Here is a 17,069-nt window from a genome sequence, read left to right as displayed (position 1 = left end):
TCAATATATAAAATTCAACTGTGTCTCTATATTTGATCAATGAAGAAATTGAAATTGAAATTGAAAAACAAATATCATTTCCCTTAGCAAATGAAAATGCAAAGCACTATGTATTAGTAGAATTTTTCTTTTTCATTATGTTTCTTTTACAATTGGATATTCACATGCAACAGAAATTAAATCTTTACCCATATGTCATGCCATATGCAAAAAAATTTATAATGGATAGTAAGTCTAAGTATACTAGGTAAAACTGTAAAACTTCTCACAGAAGATGAAAGAGAAAATAATTATGAACTTGGCTTAAGGATGGTTTCTTAGACTTAAGGAGGAAAAATTATCAAGGGAAAAAAATAGATGAATTGCATTTCACTAAAATTTAAAGCATTTTATTAAAAAATCACCATTAATAAAATTAAAAATTATGGCATGTACTTTGAGGAAATGTTTGCAAATATGTATCTGATAAAGGACTTGTATCCAGAATACATTACAAAATCTTAAAACTCAATTGTTGGAAACAAACTCTGATTTCAACAAAACAAGCAGATGTGAACTTTAGAAATGAAGTGCACTACCACATTAATGAACATAAAAAGCATTATGCTGAATGGAAGCAGGTAGTCAGAAAAGATCACATATACAATTTCATTCATATGAAATGTCCAAAATAGACAAACATAGAGACAAAAAGTAGATTAGTGTTTGCCTAATATTTTGAGAATGATGAAAATGTTCTAAAATTAGATTATGGTAATAATTACACAACTGTGTAAAATACTCAAATCCACTTACTTATACAATGTCAATGGCTGGTTTTTATGTTCTAAAAATTATATATCAAAAAATCTGTTAATAATAAAGTCTACAAATGACAACTAAGGATGCAAAATATTCTCAATTTTATTGAGGAAAATAAAGTTAAAATCACAATGAGAAATACCTACACCCTAAAATGACAGAATTTTAATTTTATACAATACAAATGTTAGAGACACTCATATATTGCTGGTTGGTACACAAAGTAGTACATCCTTTTTGGTAAGCTATTTGGAAATTTCTTATAAAGCTTAATAGGAACTTCCCATGTCAGCAATGAATTTCACTCCTAGATGTTTTTTCAATAAAAATAAAAACCTATTTTCACAAAAAAACATGTACTCAAAAATTCAAAGCAACTTTATGAATAATAGCCAAGTTGTGGAAACTTCTTGAAAGTCCATGAACTTGTGATTGACTAAATTGAGGCACACTTTTATCATGAAATAATATTCAGCAATAAAAAGATACAAATTACTAATGCATATAATAACATAAAAATTCAAAATATTATGACAAGTGAAATTAGTCAGACACAAAGAACTAAATATAGTATAATTCAATTTATATAAAATGATAGAGGAAAAAAAACTATGTAGAAACACAGTATATCTGTGGTTGCCAGAGGAGAGAAATTATGGGATGGGAGATGATAAAGTGCCAAAAAAAATACTAAATTTTTGAGCTAGTATAAATGCACTCTATCTGGTATATAACTATATAACTATAACTATATATATATAAATAGATAGATATAGTTATAACTATATGATAATTATATGGTTATAACTATGTATACACACACACATACACACACACACACACATATATATATATACACTCACACGCACACTCATCAGCTGTTTTACAATTGATAAGTATCATTGCATTCAAATTAGGCCTCATTACATTTAATTGTTAAAAATTGGTTAAACAATTACCATTATTTGTGATCAATTTTGTTCATAAGATAACCTATTACTATTCTAATCTCATAATTGATATTTTAGTATATGTGCTGCCAAAGTGAGCACTCAGAATCAATATTTTATTGCTATTAAATGGCATTTTAATTTTTGTTCCTACTGTCTTATGGTTAAGATGACTGTTTTCCTGACTCTGGCATCTTAGAGCTAGAGAAAGGGTGAATGTCTTTTCTCCAAAGCAGTGATAATCTGTTTCCATATTCCATTACTTCCAAGGAGTCACTTTTGTGGTCAAGAAGTTTTGTGTAGCGTTTTGTGAATCAACTCTGAATCAAAAAGTCTCAGTTCAAATACTCCATTTACTGTCTTCATGGACTGAGCAAGACTCTGAATTTTTTCCTTTGTAAAATAAAGAAAATGATGCCGAAATGAGTTAAACTAGGGCCTGGAAAATGATGAGCAGTTAATTGATGTCGGCCTTTTTAGTATGTTAGTATTAATTGCCTGCACGTCTCTTCTCTGAGAATTATTGTACCTTTCACAGACATGACTTCTGCTCTGGAGATGCTTGACATACAGGTCTCTTTGCCTTAACAGCTTTATTTCTTGTGGCAGTGAATTAAATTCTTTCATTTTAAATTGAAAAAGACACAGGAGTTCTTTTTATGTGTTGAGATGAACAAATAGCTGTAATTGCTGGAATGAGGTATAAAGATTCAAACAAAAGAAATTATTGACATCTCTAATCAGTAACATTTACTGGTCTTTCTCCCACCAATTAAATATTGAAAGAAATTCGAAGATCATATTTTTGCAAGTTTCTGAAAAGGCAATTACTTTTAATAGAAAAAAACTTACCAGATGTCTCTAATAAGAAAACCATATTCATTTGCATAACTTTCAATTATTTGCTTATTACAAATAAACTAATGTGTGCCACACCCAGCATGGCCATTAATTCAGAAACCAGAAGGGTAATTGGGGATGAAGAAAAGACAAAGAGACACATAGAAGAAAAAGGTGAGGCTAGGTGGTTCATCATCCCTTGTTGAGGGATGAATGACCCAGAGCTTGCTCATCATGTTTATTACATAGGTTTCATCAAAAGGTTATTTGTGGGAAGGTTTCAGAAAAGCAGGCAATGTGAAGGATGCAGGACTGGCAAGACATTAGGGTCATCTTGTTTGGCTCAGAATTCTTTATTCCTAGGGGTTGGTGACTGTACTCAAAGTTCCCATTGATACAGCTGCACCTTCTCACATAGACTCCTCTGGTCAGATACCATAGCAACAGGGCCATCTTGATCTGCATCTTTGCACAGGCAGTTCCCAGCACAAATGCAGCCACGACAGAGTCAGACCATGATTCAAATCATCGCTCTCCACAAATATGTACTATACTAATACTGTCTCATTCTTCTCACCTTCATAAAACAATGAAAACACACAAGGGGAAACATTTTCATGAGTATAACAGAAATATCAAAACTCTCAAATACACAAAAAATATCAGAAAAAATAATAGTATACAAGTAAGGCCAAATACTTTAAAAATAGACATAGTATTTCTCAAAGTGGAAGAGAAAACAGTCAATGAATCTGTATATTGAATCCCATTTTATTTAAATAGGCCAGAAATCAGGAGAAAACACTTAAAATTATTTTCAGATTAACAAAGGATGAAATTGATACCTAAGCACGCTATACCAATATAAGGAACATTTCCCACCACACCTTACTGGATGGGCAAGCAAGATATAAAGATATGCTTACCACACTCTGGGTAGAACTTTCAGTTTTTAGGTAAGTTAGTCTACTTTTGAAATTCCTTTTTGATGTGAGCTAATTTCCGATATGTGAATAATAATAATGAAGAAATTACCCCCTCTGAGAAGAACATCCAATAAGCACTTCCAATTCTGAGATGACTAAGGCACAGTGATGTAAAATGATATTCACAACCAAAATCACATGGATATTAAGAGATATAGTGAATTAATAATAAGCAGACTGATTCAGACACCAGACCATTGTGTAATCTGACTTCTTAAACCATTTATATTATAAAATGTCTCAGCCTAAAATTGACCTGAATCTCCTCTAGTTTGAACCATAGCAATATACTATCTAAATCTCAGCCTAAATGAATTAATTCTATTTATTGTGCCTAGATGAATGTGCACTAAATATATATCATCATGCTAAATTTCTGGTGAAAAAAATAGCTCCCCATTTAACAATCCAAAATAAAATTGTATAACTCCAAGGATCTAGCCATTTCATAGAAATACTACGTTCCTATATCACATTTCTGACATGGCTCATATTGCTTCTTCTACATAGGGTAGAAATCCAAGTATAGATGATACCAAGCTAACTTTCTTCATTTTGTTTCTCCTAAGTTTTTTTTAATTAAAATGTTTATTGGAACATAAAAAAGACAAAAGAGTATAACAGTAATGAAAATAATTAAGCATTTATAAAAATGTGAAGGTGCTCTCCAATAATATCGAGACAGATTAAAAAACTAAATCCTACAGTAAAGGCTCCTATTAGTGGCATAAAAGAGTATAGAGAGACATGCCTCCCAATTCTATAGCCTTGGATTGAGAAATAGAACTCTATTCCAATCAGAAAAACCTGAAGAACATTGAACATTACTGCCAAACTTCCCTCCTCCTTAACCTACCATCCTCAATACCTGTCTTTCTAAATTTATTGAAAGGTTAGAATTTAAAAGAAAAGACATAATAGGAAATAGAAAGTTTTCTTCACATTGCGTATAGTACTTATGATTTTCATTTGTAGCACATAACAGGTGGCACTGGAGAGTTCTGTTCATAATCAGAAACCTTGTGTGGGACAGAGGCATGTATGAGAAAAGATGCATTTTGCTCAGGAAGAGGCAGTTAGATAAATGCCAACTAGGACTTTGAAGCAAGACAAGAAACTGAGCACATTATATTGTACTCCAGTTTTAGATGTGAAAGGGAAATTCTAAAAGCAACTGAATGGTCAGTGGAATGGTTAAAAAATGAACTCAGTATGCTTTTTATTGTTATAAACAGGAATGATAAGAAAATGCCATAGCTCAAAAGAGAGAAAATATTTCCTAAAGACTAAAAAAGCAATAGACTTTGAGAAATAAAGAAAAAATAAATTTAAAATGTCTACCTTTCTTTAAAAATGTAAGAAAGCATCAGCTATGAGACATTACTTCTGCATTTTATTTTATTATATAACCTCAAGTAATTGAAATTTTTGCGTAAGAAAACAAATAATAGTCCAGAAACACCAATACATTTTTTAAAAAATTATTATTTGTCTAGTGTATACTTAAGCAATGTGTGCAAGATAATAGAAAATCTTTAGCATATAGTTTGAGTATGCGTATGTTGTCAGGCAATATAAATAGTAAGCAAACAAACAAAACTTTTACTTGGGCACATTTTGTTATTTTATTTCTTATAGAAAACAATTTTTTAAAGCATGGGACTGGGAATATCGCTTAGTGGAAGAGCACTTGCCAAGCATGTGAAAGGCCCTGTATTCAACCCCCAGAATCACACACACATACACACAGGCATGCAAGTAGAGAAAAAGAGCATAGCCACAAAACTATCCTCAGATTCAGATGTTTTTATTAATGCAAGAGCTGAGAAACATATCAATAAACCAATAAGAGAAAATTCATGATATTTTAAAATTAAAATTAAAACATTATTGAGTCATTGATATAAAGTTTGACATATAAAATTATTGAAATATCTCAAGTAGTGCATTGAAAATTATTGTTATAAGGGCAGAAAATGTAACTCAATGGTAAAGTTTGTGCTCAACATGAACCAGACCATGGCTTTTGAAGCCCAGTACCATAGAAAACATAAATAAAGGACATAAAAATGTTCTTTCATATTTCTTCTAAACTCACACATCAATAATGATATTCCTGAAAGGATTAAATTAAAAAATGAATCAAAAAATTGTATATGAAGCACAGTGGCTATTTATTTATTTATTTATTTGTAATGCTGGGGATTAAACCCTGGGCCTTACACAGTGATAAGCACTCTACCACGGAGATACGTCCCCAGCCCTGCAGTGTCAATTTATATAAATAAATACATAAGTAGATAGGTCGATGATAGTTAGAACAAAAAATGTGGATAGATAGAATTTTATTGACTCTATTTCTTTGTATAGTATTGCATATTGTACATATCAGCTTGGTATATTAAACTAACAACCTGAAGACACACTTATCATGATTTAGCAGTTTATTTCCCAAAGTTGATACTTGAAAAAAAGAAAAAAAAATATTATATATATACACATACACTTGAAAATACATGTATACACATAAAACATATGTATATACACATATTTTACATACATATATAAACATATATGTAAAGAAATTGATATAAGAATGAGCCTGAGTCCTGAATCACACTCTGGCTTCCTGTTTTGCCATCTGATCTGTTCTTGCACATGCTTCCACTATGCGATGGCAAGTCACTTTGAGGTCATTACTAGAGTCAAGCCAGTGCCAGTACTTTGCACTTGAACCTACAGAACTGTGGACTAAATAAATATATAAATATACCTCATTTCTTCATAAAATAACATTATATAGATAGGTAGATATGAGAAAGATAAAGAAAACTAATTAAAGGGGGGTAATAAATCAAATTTTAAAAAATGACTTCAAGTATATGGTTCAAATGTGGCCAAAATGTGGAATAAACTATGTATTTTACCTTTCTTTGGGGGGAGCAGGTAAGGCATTAGGTTTGTGATTTCCTTGATTCTTAAATTTATAACATAAGCCCAGACTTTTCCATTGTACTATAACTACACATTTCCAAAATAATCCTGAGATCTCTCAGTAGCCCCAACCACACTTTGAATACAACATCTAAAACTAAATTCACTGTGTCATTCTCATCTCCTCTATTTATTCACAAATAATATATCAGCTATCTCCCTGTTATTTAAACTCCAAATTTTAGTGACAAGTACTTATGTATTATGAAGTTCTAATTTTATTTACTCTTCATTTATATATATCTATTAATTTATTTACAAGAAAATCTCTGTTTAGCTTTTTGACTTCATGTATTATATGGCCCTATTTACTTTGTTTTGTGAGTTCCTTTAAATTTCTGACTCTGAAGTTCTACATCTTCAGTTTTTTCTTAAATTGACTCCAGACTAATTTTCTGAAAGTATGCCTCTGATGATGACAACTCTCCAACCATATTAATTGATCCCAAAATTAGCCATATCTAATCTCTTGATATTAAGCCCCATTTTCATCTCATAATTCTATCTTTCAAAATTTTGCAAAGGTCTCTTAAGATACATTACATGTTCCTTTAACTATACTCTGAATTTATCCTCTTAGGGAACCAGGACATATAAATTTTCATTGAATTTAAAGCATACTTTTTTCACAGTATGACATCCTTGAAATCATGATGTATCTGACAATCAGTGGTGGCAACATCTTTTCTTTTAAATTATATTTAAAATAGTATAGCATCTTGAAATAGATGGCATTTGAAGTTTGATGAAATAAGGATTTTTTTTTTGGTCCTCACCATCTATAACCATTATTTTTAAATAACAAGTGCTTGAATATTGCTTCAACACAAAAATTTGTATCAAGAAACATGTCTCATGTCTTGTAAAACAAGGAATGAGAAAAGTCTATTTATTAGTTTTGCTGCAACCCTTCTATAAATACCTTAAAATATAGAAGCTATAAAAAAACAGACTGAGATGGGAAATAAAAACAAATATCATGTTTAGTGAGTTAATTTACCATGTTAATTTGGACAGACAAAAGTTAAAAATTTCATTGACCATAATTAATACCATAAAAAAGTGATAAATTGATCATCATTTCTTCTCACATGTAAGATATAAGATCTCACCTTTGTTTTAAACTGACATTTTCTCTGACATTTATCTTGCTTCAGTCTTCACACTAATTTCAAAGTGTTCTGTTTTTACAGAAATATCTATTTAATAACCAGAAAGATAGCAACAATAGAAACTTGTCTTTCATAGCATGAACTGTGCTACCCAAACTTGCAAATATGAGCAACAGGGTAAATGGAAGTAATTCCTTACAAGATATTTGCATGGTCTCTAAAATCTCAACAAGTAAAAGACTGTAGTAATTCATTCCAGGAACAAAGTGAGACAGCACATCTCTTGTTCTGGAATCTAAGCAACACATATGCAAATTCACCAAGCTGAGTGTATAGGTTATACTTAAACTGTGTCCTGTGAATATATGAAAATTTTTAGCAAGTTGTCAGTCTTCCAGTTTTTCTTTAAAATACGTAGAGTCAAAGAGAAGATATTCATGTAGAATTGAACATGTAGCATGTATTAAGTAATGTGCCTATGCTTCATCCAAGACAGTAACTGAATACACTCAAATGTGTCCTGTTTTGTACACATTATATGTATTTCCTATGTTAAAATTTCATAGGAATCCCCCCTCTTTTATAAAATGACTTGGCCATTGCTAATATTCATTTTATCATTTCTTAATTTACCATTTTTAATTGACAAATCAAATGTGTAAATGTTTACCATAGGTCTAGCCCTGTATTCTCTTTTTCTTAAAGATGCAACCCTCTTGGGAAGCATGTTTCTGCTCCTCAACAGATAGATGTAAACTTAGTGTGATGGTCTTGCTGAGATGTTCAAGAAAGTAAGGGACTACTGCACATGGGGGCAGAAAAGCAAAGGTGTCCTGAAAGGCCAGCCAATGTAGAAACTAGAGTGGGAAGTTGGTTGGTGCAAGCCAGGTGGACTCCACTGGCGTTTGGTTTTCCCCCCAGTTACCCAGGAACCTGTGAAACCACACTCTGTAGCATGATTATTCAAGAAAAAAAAAAAAAGCAAATTTTTCATCCTGGCTTTGTCTTCTAAATGCCCTGTGGCATTAGGTTTATAAATACCTTATCTCAGCTTCACTTTTTCATATATAAAAAGTTGAAACTAGTCTTATATTGTACATCTATCTACATGACAGAATATATGTATACATTCACTTGTAATTTTATGGCAAATATTTCACTTTTTCTGAGTATTTAGTATTAAAAACTGCTAACATTTTGGAAATAGCTCCACTACTCTTCCTCTATGCTTAGGAGACATATTAATAAGATAGTACAGTAATGTCACTCTATGCACAAAGTGCACTATTTTATCCCCCCCCCCCGCCATTTGCCCTTTGCCTTCATTTATTTGCTCTTTTTTAACACTGAAGTTCCAGTCCACTGCTTTATAAGCTAAATCCATGTTAAGTGACATAAGTAAATGGTTGAAGCATAGAGGTACAAATTATATTGAATATCAGAATGTAGAGTAAAATTTTTCCTTTGATATATTCACATTTTTTAAATGTGCATGCTAGATCCCTTGGCCTATTAATCATTTTAATAATGGGTGGTTGAAATACAATGAAAGATGCAATTCCCACAGGATCTTAGGCTCTTGTAGAAAGAAGTCAATATGCACAAGTCAAATGATGGAACAAGTAGAAAGTGTGCTTAAGAATTTGATAAATATCATTATGGCCATTCAGAGAAAGAGATCAGAAGATGCTTGGCATAGGGCATGAGGATGGCAGAAGGATTAAAGGAAGCTAGAGTGCTAGAATTATGGGATCTGAATATGAATAAAAGGAGAAATGAACTGTTTGGAAGGAGGTCTGGAGAAGAGCTACATAAGCAAAAGACTGATGATATGAAAGAATATAGGGATGATGATGGATTATTTCAGCTAGGATGTAGAGTCCACGAAGTCACAGAATATAACATTGATGCTTTGAAGGCCATGGAAAACCAAGCTTATAGCTCATGTAGTTTATAGCTCAAGTTACTACCTCCATCCTATTGGTATAATGGAATAGCAGCTATCTGAGGATTAAATAGGTTGTAAAGTCCCTAACAAGTCATTGGCTCACAGGATGTAATATTTCTTCTTAGTAGGAAATGCGTGGCCACTAGTTAACAAAGTAGAAAACTGACCTGATCAGAACCATATTCCATATAGCACTACAGAACAGAAAAAGGAAAAAAGAATTTTAAAAAAGGATGCTTTTTATTCTTATTTCATTTATACACAGTGTGTTTTCTCCAGGCTTTGGGCCTGCTTCAAACTATCCTAAAACAGCATTTTACTTAGTTTGTTTCTTTGAAAAATCTGTCAGCATGTTACATAAAACCAGCAAGTACAAGGTACCCAAAAGAAATCTTTAAACAAATGTGACCTGGTGTGAACTGGGGAACACTTAGTATTTTAATACATAATGGAAAAAAAAATAAAAACAGAAGTGTAAGGATTGCATTTAAAACAGAAAACACCCATATGGACAGGATCAAAACAGCATTTCATAGGACTTCTTAGCCATGCTAGGAGATAACACTGGCAGAGAGGCCATTCTTGCTCCTGGCAGGCAATGATGAGATTGCTCTTTTGGAAAAGGATTTAAACAAACAGTGAGGATAAAAGGCAGATCCAGATTGCTGGGAGTAACCTGACAAAAGTGTCTTTTGCACCAACTTGATGCCGTGGTATGTCCCTGTAGTTAGGAAAGATTTTTGTCTAAAATCCTCAGACCACTCAGTTTCATTGCATGAGATAGTCCTCTGTCTTCTTTCTCTGTCCCTAGTTTGGCATCCCCTTTCCTTCCTCATCTCTTTTTTAATGGTTAGAGAACCCCTTACCCAAAGAGCTCAGGAAACCACCCTCAAAACATTTTTTCAAATATTATCCGGAAAGATAGCAACAATTATTGCTACCTGCAACTACAAGATTGTATATAGCTAGTTCCCTGGTGCCTTTTTTGAGCGTCATTTTACCTCTGGTCCTGCCCAGTAAAAAGGAATCTAATCTTTAGGAAAAGTAATTCAGTGTATTTGGAATACAACTTTATACTTTTTGAATAACAATATATTTTTGAAGATATATTGGCAAGTTCATGCTAATTTATTTTAGCATAGAAAGTATAGTGACCCTTTAGAGGACTCAGCTAATAAAAATATATAAATATGTTGATTAATGAGCTAAGTAATATGAATATGGATATATGTGTGTATACATATATGTACATAGATGCAGAGGCTTAAGTATATCATATATACAATGCAAGAGTGTGTTAATGTATAAATGTATGCATAGCTGTCTATCAATTTTACTGGCTTTAAATTCTTCTTAAATTGTTCATATTTTCCCCATGCATTTTCCAAAATGATGAAATATATGATTTTTTGACAAAGTTTAAAGTTAACACAGGTTTTAAATAGATGAATTAAAATGGCAGCCAAAATCTTGGAGCTGAAAATTGAAGGCTTTGCTCTATTTTTCTTTCTCCTTCTCTGACCTCCTTCGGTTATATTTAGTAGAATGAAGAAGTTATATGAGAAGAGAGTCTGTTGGGAGGCTGATACCCCTGCATACAAGTTCCCACCAAAGCTGAAGACTTTGAAGGTGTTACTTTTTCCCCCTAAACATCAAAATAAGGATGATATTATTTGTCTTAAATAATTTTCTGAGGAGGTAAATAAATGTCTTAAATAAGTGAGGTAATGTAAAACATTAAAGATAACCCCTAATGCTATTTCCCTTCCTTACTTTTTTATGAGAAACTACATGTTGAGATCAGATATTAGACATTTCATAAGCTCAATAAATAAAGTAAATTGCTTCTCTCTTCAGGTTTATTGGATCTGTTCAGAAAAGCATTGACAGCTTTTTCTGTGGAAGTTATACAACAGTTATCAACCCCAAAGAACAGCTGTGCTTCTAGAAGTAGCAGAAGAAGGCTGAGAAGACATCTCCATGGAGAGAGAGATGAGATGTAGAGTCAGGAACGACAACTCAAGGTGTGACTGGTTAATTTACACATTTGTCCTTCTAAGTCTTATCATGCCAATTCACAACCAAAAGTGATTTTATTCTTCAAAACTTCCCTCATTCCTCCCTATTTGTTCTGAATTCCCACTCTTAATACTATTCATGGTGCACAGGTCAAAGGATGGAACAAGTAGAAAGTTATACAACAGTATAACTTTATCCCTATTTATTCACCTATGTTGATGTGTACCACCTCTCTGCGAGATAGACCTTAAATTTTATGAAGATGAAAATTCGTACTTATTAACTAGCAAGTAAGTAAATCTAGAGTCATGTAGAGTAGTGCTCAAGAATACAAACTGAGTCCAAATCACTTTTCTTCCACCTATTGGCCAGTTTTGCTGGTGTATATTTCCATACTTAATTTCTTTATTTGGAAAAGCTAAAATAATAAGAATAAGTACCTTGCAGAATAGTCAAAGGATAAAGCTCATGATACAGATTATTCTTTTAAAAAGTGTTATGGGTGCTTAATCATTATGCATAATAGTGGAATTGATTGTGACATAATTATAAATGCATTTCGTCAGTTTTGTTCCCCTGTACCTCTATTTGCCATCCCCCTCTTCCTTCCCCCGTTCTTCCTCTACCCTCCTGGTATACTTTCTGTTTTCATGAGTTCCCTTTATCTTCCTTTTTTATTCCTTAGCTTCCACATATGAGAGACAGAAAATATGATCCTTGGCTTTCTGAATCTGACTCAAATTAATCACTCAAAAATTATTTTAAAATTATTTTTAAATACTGTTGTCATTACAATGGTAGCTCCTTTTAGACTTATTGTGGATAAATCACAGGATGGACATTATGTAAATATTAGTTCCAATCTTTAAGTTATATTATTACCACCAACTTATAGAAAAGAACATTGAAGGGGAGAGAGTGATGTTTATGCAAATTGACAAAGTTTGAAATAACTGAGCAGGATTAGAAAACCGTGTTTCTCATGTATCTGTGCTCCCAGTTTGTCAACTCAGTTATACATCTCCTCCTGCTATGATGTTTTTAATATTTATTGATTATTAACTTTGTAGCAGACATGCTCTAAATGCTATTGCTATATTTTCCCTTTTAAAATTCTTGTATAATCTATACAAGATAGGTTTAATTATTCTCACATTGTAGGTAAAGGAAAAAGAAGCTATGACACAGACTTTAGTAAATTGCCCTAGACCTGAACAGAATTACATAGGACAATCAGGACCTTGTAGCTTTCTTTATATCCCTTATACATCATTGATTGACACATTCTACTGAGCATACATGGTGGCCACACTTTGATCTGTGCACAAGGACTAAAAGTGTGCACAAAGATGATGAAATGGAGGGCTGACAGAAATAAATAAACACATATGTAGCAGGTTAAGTAATTTGGAGAAAAATATTGAATTAAGTAAAGGTGATTGAGAGATGTGGGAGAAGTCTTGGGAAATTAGAGTTGTTATTTCCATAGGGTAGATGAGGATGGCCCCATGAATTAAGTGATATTTCTGAAGAACACCTGAAGACAATGAGAAAGTGAAGCCTCATGATATCAGTGGAAAAGCCTTCTAGACATAAGGAACATCAATGCAAATCCTGAGGAAGGATGATGCTTGGTATATTTGAAGAAATGCATGGGGATCCATGAAGTAGAGTGAGGGAGAGTAGAAAATGGGAAGACGTGAAGTCAAGGGTGGGGGGCCAATTACAAAGTTTCTCTAGGCAAAGGTAAGAATCTCTAATCTTGTTATAAGTGAAATGGACAGCCTCTGGGAATATTTAATTTTTTCTTAATTCATGGACACAATACCTTTGTTTTATTTATTTATTTTTATGTGGTGCTGAGGATGGAACTAGTGCCTCACACATACTAGGCAAGTGATCTACCACTGAGCTACAACCCCAGACACACCCCCGCCGGGGGGGGGGATTTTTGAGCAAAAGAATAAGATGTTCTTTCAGGCAGCAATATAAGGAATAGACTGTAAAGGACCAAAGTAGAGGTAGAGATTAGTTAAGAGCTTATTGCTTTTATTGATTTGAGGGAAGATTTGAAGGAGAGAAGTCATATATGTATGGATACAAAAATAGCATATTTTGAGGCTCACAAAACCTGCTAATATGTATGGATATAAATACAGTACGTTTTGAAGTTTACAAAACTTGATCATAGATTGATTTAGGACTATGAGAAAAGATAAATAGAGCCCTGATCAATAGCAGGAATGGAATTTTCATTTAGTAGATAAAAAAGACTGCAGGAGGGAAAAATTTGGAGTGAAATTATGAGGAGTGTATTTGGGACATGTTAAACACTGCATGTTCAGTAGAGCAGGTACAGGAGACTTGGAGAAAAAGGTTTGTTCTTTTCAAACTACTTCATTAAGCAGCAGAAACAAATGACTCCAGAATGTTTTCTTGGCTTACAATAAACACATTTTAATCACCCTCATATTAAATAGACACTTTGTATCTGCTAAGCCTCTGCTCCAAGTTGCCTCATTCCTGAGACCCAGACCAATAAAGAAGCTGTGGTTAACACTGCCAGTCTCACAGCAGCAGGAAAAGAAAACATAATGAATCTCAGACTGCTCACAATGCTTCTTCTAAGTGTAGTCAACAGATTTCTAACCATTTTATTGGCCAAAATAAATCACATGATCAAGTCTCTCTAGTCTCATTCTCTCTCTCTCTCTCTCTCTCTCTCTCTCTCCCTCTCCCTCTCCCTCTCCCAAGAATTTACATCTAGGAACCAGGAAACACTAATTTCCATGTACCACAGAGACAGAGGATATAAATTTGGCATCATCAGGATAAAGCACTATTTAAAGTCATGTCTGGGTAAGATCACCAAGAATCTAACCACAAGAGTAAAAGTCTGATTCCTCAGTCCAGATTTTGGAGATCTGGCTAAATTAGGAAATGAGTCTGCAATGAAATTGTCACTGTGTAAGAGGGGAACAGAGATTGGTGATCTGGAGGCCCAGTAAAATAAATGTTTGAAAAGAAAAAAGTGATGAAGAATGTGTTGATCAATACACTGAGGATGGGAATGGACTTTTGTATTAAGCAAGTGCAGGTTATTTTTTACTTTGACAATAGCAGTTTCTGTAGAGGGAAGGAGACGAAAGCCTGATTCAAGTGGGTTCCAGAGTGAGGGAGGAGGGGAAAAATGAGTATAGAAGCTCTCTCAAGGAGTTTTGTTACATGTAACAAAGCACAATGTCACCAGTAAAAGCTTGCCCCTTTCCATGGGGGAGAAGGAAATGAAATCAGATCAACTCTGGTTCATAAAGAAATAGCAGAAACATCAGCAGCCATTAATTTTGTGAACTTTAGAAGACAGATGAAATAACCAGGACACCACTTGGGAAATAGCACTTTTCCTTAAAAATAAAGAATGTTATCTGTTAATTTCAATTCATTCATATTGACACCAGATGATCCTGTAGTAAATTATGCCTGAACCTTGCCAAGAAACTGTTTGATTTTTCCTCCAATCCTCTATGAGTCTTTACTTTTCCATCTGAAATATATCATTGTTTGTCTATTTATTAGGTTGCAGGTGGGCACTATAACAGAGAAAGAATTAGGCATTCACTGTCTTGACCACTGTGGTTTGCTTAGAATTACATATATAGCCTGTAATAATGATCACATGAAATGTTAATTAAATGAACAATTTAAATCTATTCATCTTCAAAATCCCTTATATATTTTTGTCTATGTTTTCTCTTCCTTGAATCTATGATCATATTCCACACTTTTGTTGTGAAAAAAGTCTGAGGTCTTTCTCCACAAATGTACAGCTCACAATCACACCAAGTAGCCAAGCTTTGTGCCATTGGCACCTACACAACATTGTACAGTGACAAGATATTGAAGTACTTAAGAGAGTGTTGGTGTATCACTCACTTAGTTAACAGAAAACCTCCCTTAGTTTTACTCATATGTTCTGATCTTCCTAAATTAGTATGGAGGATCAGTATTAAGCAATAATAATGGTAAGAATAAAAATGATAGAACTGTGAAATAGTACTCCTTAAATAATCTCACAGATTTTTTTGTTTTATTTGTACATTATACTTACACATAAGAGCAGGGGTCTTTTTGATAAATTACAATTAAATGTACCATAATTTGCTTTCTCAATCCCCTTCCCTTCTCACCTCTCTTCCCCAATCTACTGGTCTTTATTCTGTTTAATTATTGTTTTGTAAATTGGTACATTATAAATACACATAAAAGTGGAATTCATTGGGATTTTTCATACATGCATATAGAATAAGTAGATCAATTTCATTCCACATTCTCCTTACACACTCCTCACTTCCCTTTTATTCCCTTCCTCTACCCCACTATTCTCCTTTTCATTTTCACTATATAACCCCTTTCCCCCCTCATTTCTCTCTTTAGCTTAAGCAGATGAGAGAAAACATTTGTCCCTTGATTTTCTTAGTCTGGTTTATTTCACTTAGTGTGATATTCTCAAGTTTTACCATTTGCCAACAAGTGACATTATTTCATTATTCTTTATGGCTGACTAAAACTCCATTGTGCATATATACTACATTTTGATTATCCATTCATCTCTTAAGAGACACTAGGCTGATTCATAGCATGGCTATTGTGAATTGTGCTGTTATATCATTGGTATGCCTGTATCACTCACTATAGCATGCTAATTTTAGTACTTTTGGTTAAATACTAAGGGTGGAATAGCTAGGTCATATAGTGGGTCCATTTCTAACCTTTGATGAATCTCCATAATGCATTCCAAAATGGTTGTCTTATTTGGCCATCTCACCAACAATGTATAATGTATATGTGTAACTTTTTCCCACATCTTCAAAAGCAGTTATTTTTGCTTTCTTGATGATTGTCATTCTAATTGGAATGAAATGAAATCTCAGTGTAGGTTTGAGTTCTGTTTCCCTGGATATTAAATATTTGGGGGGCCATTTGTATTTCTTATTTTGATAAATGTCTGTTCTGATTTGTTTTGTTGTTGGTGGGTATTTTTTAATGTATTTTAGTTCTTTAGATATTCTGATTATTAATTCCCTATTGGAGAATAACTGGCAAAGATTTTCTTCCATTTTGTAGACTCTTCACACTCTTCATTGTTTCCTATGCTGAGCAGAGATCTTAATTCAATGCTATCTCACTTGCTGAGTCATGATTTTATTCCTTGAGTTTTAAGAATCTTATTCAGAAGCTGATGCCTGTGCCAATATGTTGGAGTGTTGACACTGTTTTCATCTGGAAGCTGTAATGTTTCTGGTCTAATTCCTAGTCTTTGATTCCCTTTGAGTTGATTTTTGTGGTGTAATAGATAGGGATCTAGTTTCATTCTTCTAAACATATGACTATTTAGTTTTCCTGGTACCATTTGTTAAAA

At 33.1% G+C, this 17,069-nt stretch overlaps 1 long non-coding RNA gene across 1 annotated transcript in view; it reads left to right on the top strand.

Annotated features, from left to right (window-relative positions):
- Positions 1-17,069, top strand: part of LOC125613959 — a 104,191-nt gene that overhangs the window by 6,775 nt on the left and 80,347 nt on the right. The window contains exon 2 of the long non-coding RNA XR_007344582.1: positions 11,489-11,655. This is a non-coding gene — a long non-coding RNA (uncharacterized LOC125613959). The remainder of the gene's footprint in view (positions 1-11,488; positions 11,656-17,069) is intronic.

The sequence above is a fragment of the Marmota marmota genome, unplaced genomic scaffold (genome assembly GCF_001458135.2).
Source record: "Marmota marmota marmota unplaced genomic scaffold, marMar, whole genome shotgun sequence".
Classification (NCBI taxonomy): Eukaryota; Metazoa; Chordata; class Mammalia; order Rodentia; family Sciuridae; genus Marmota; species Marmota marmota.
Note: the sequence above shows the minus strand (reverse complement) of the source record. Positions and strands in the feature narration are given on the sequence as shown.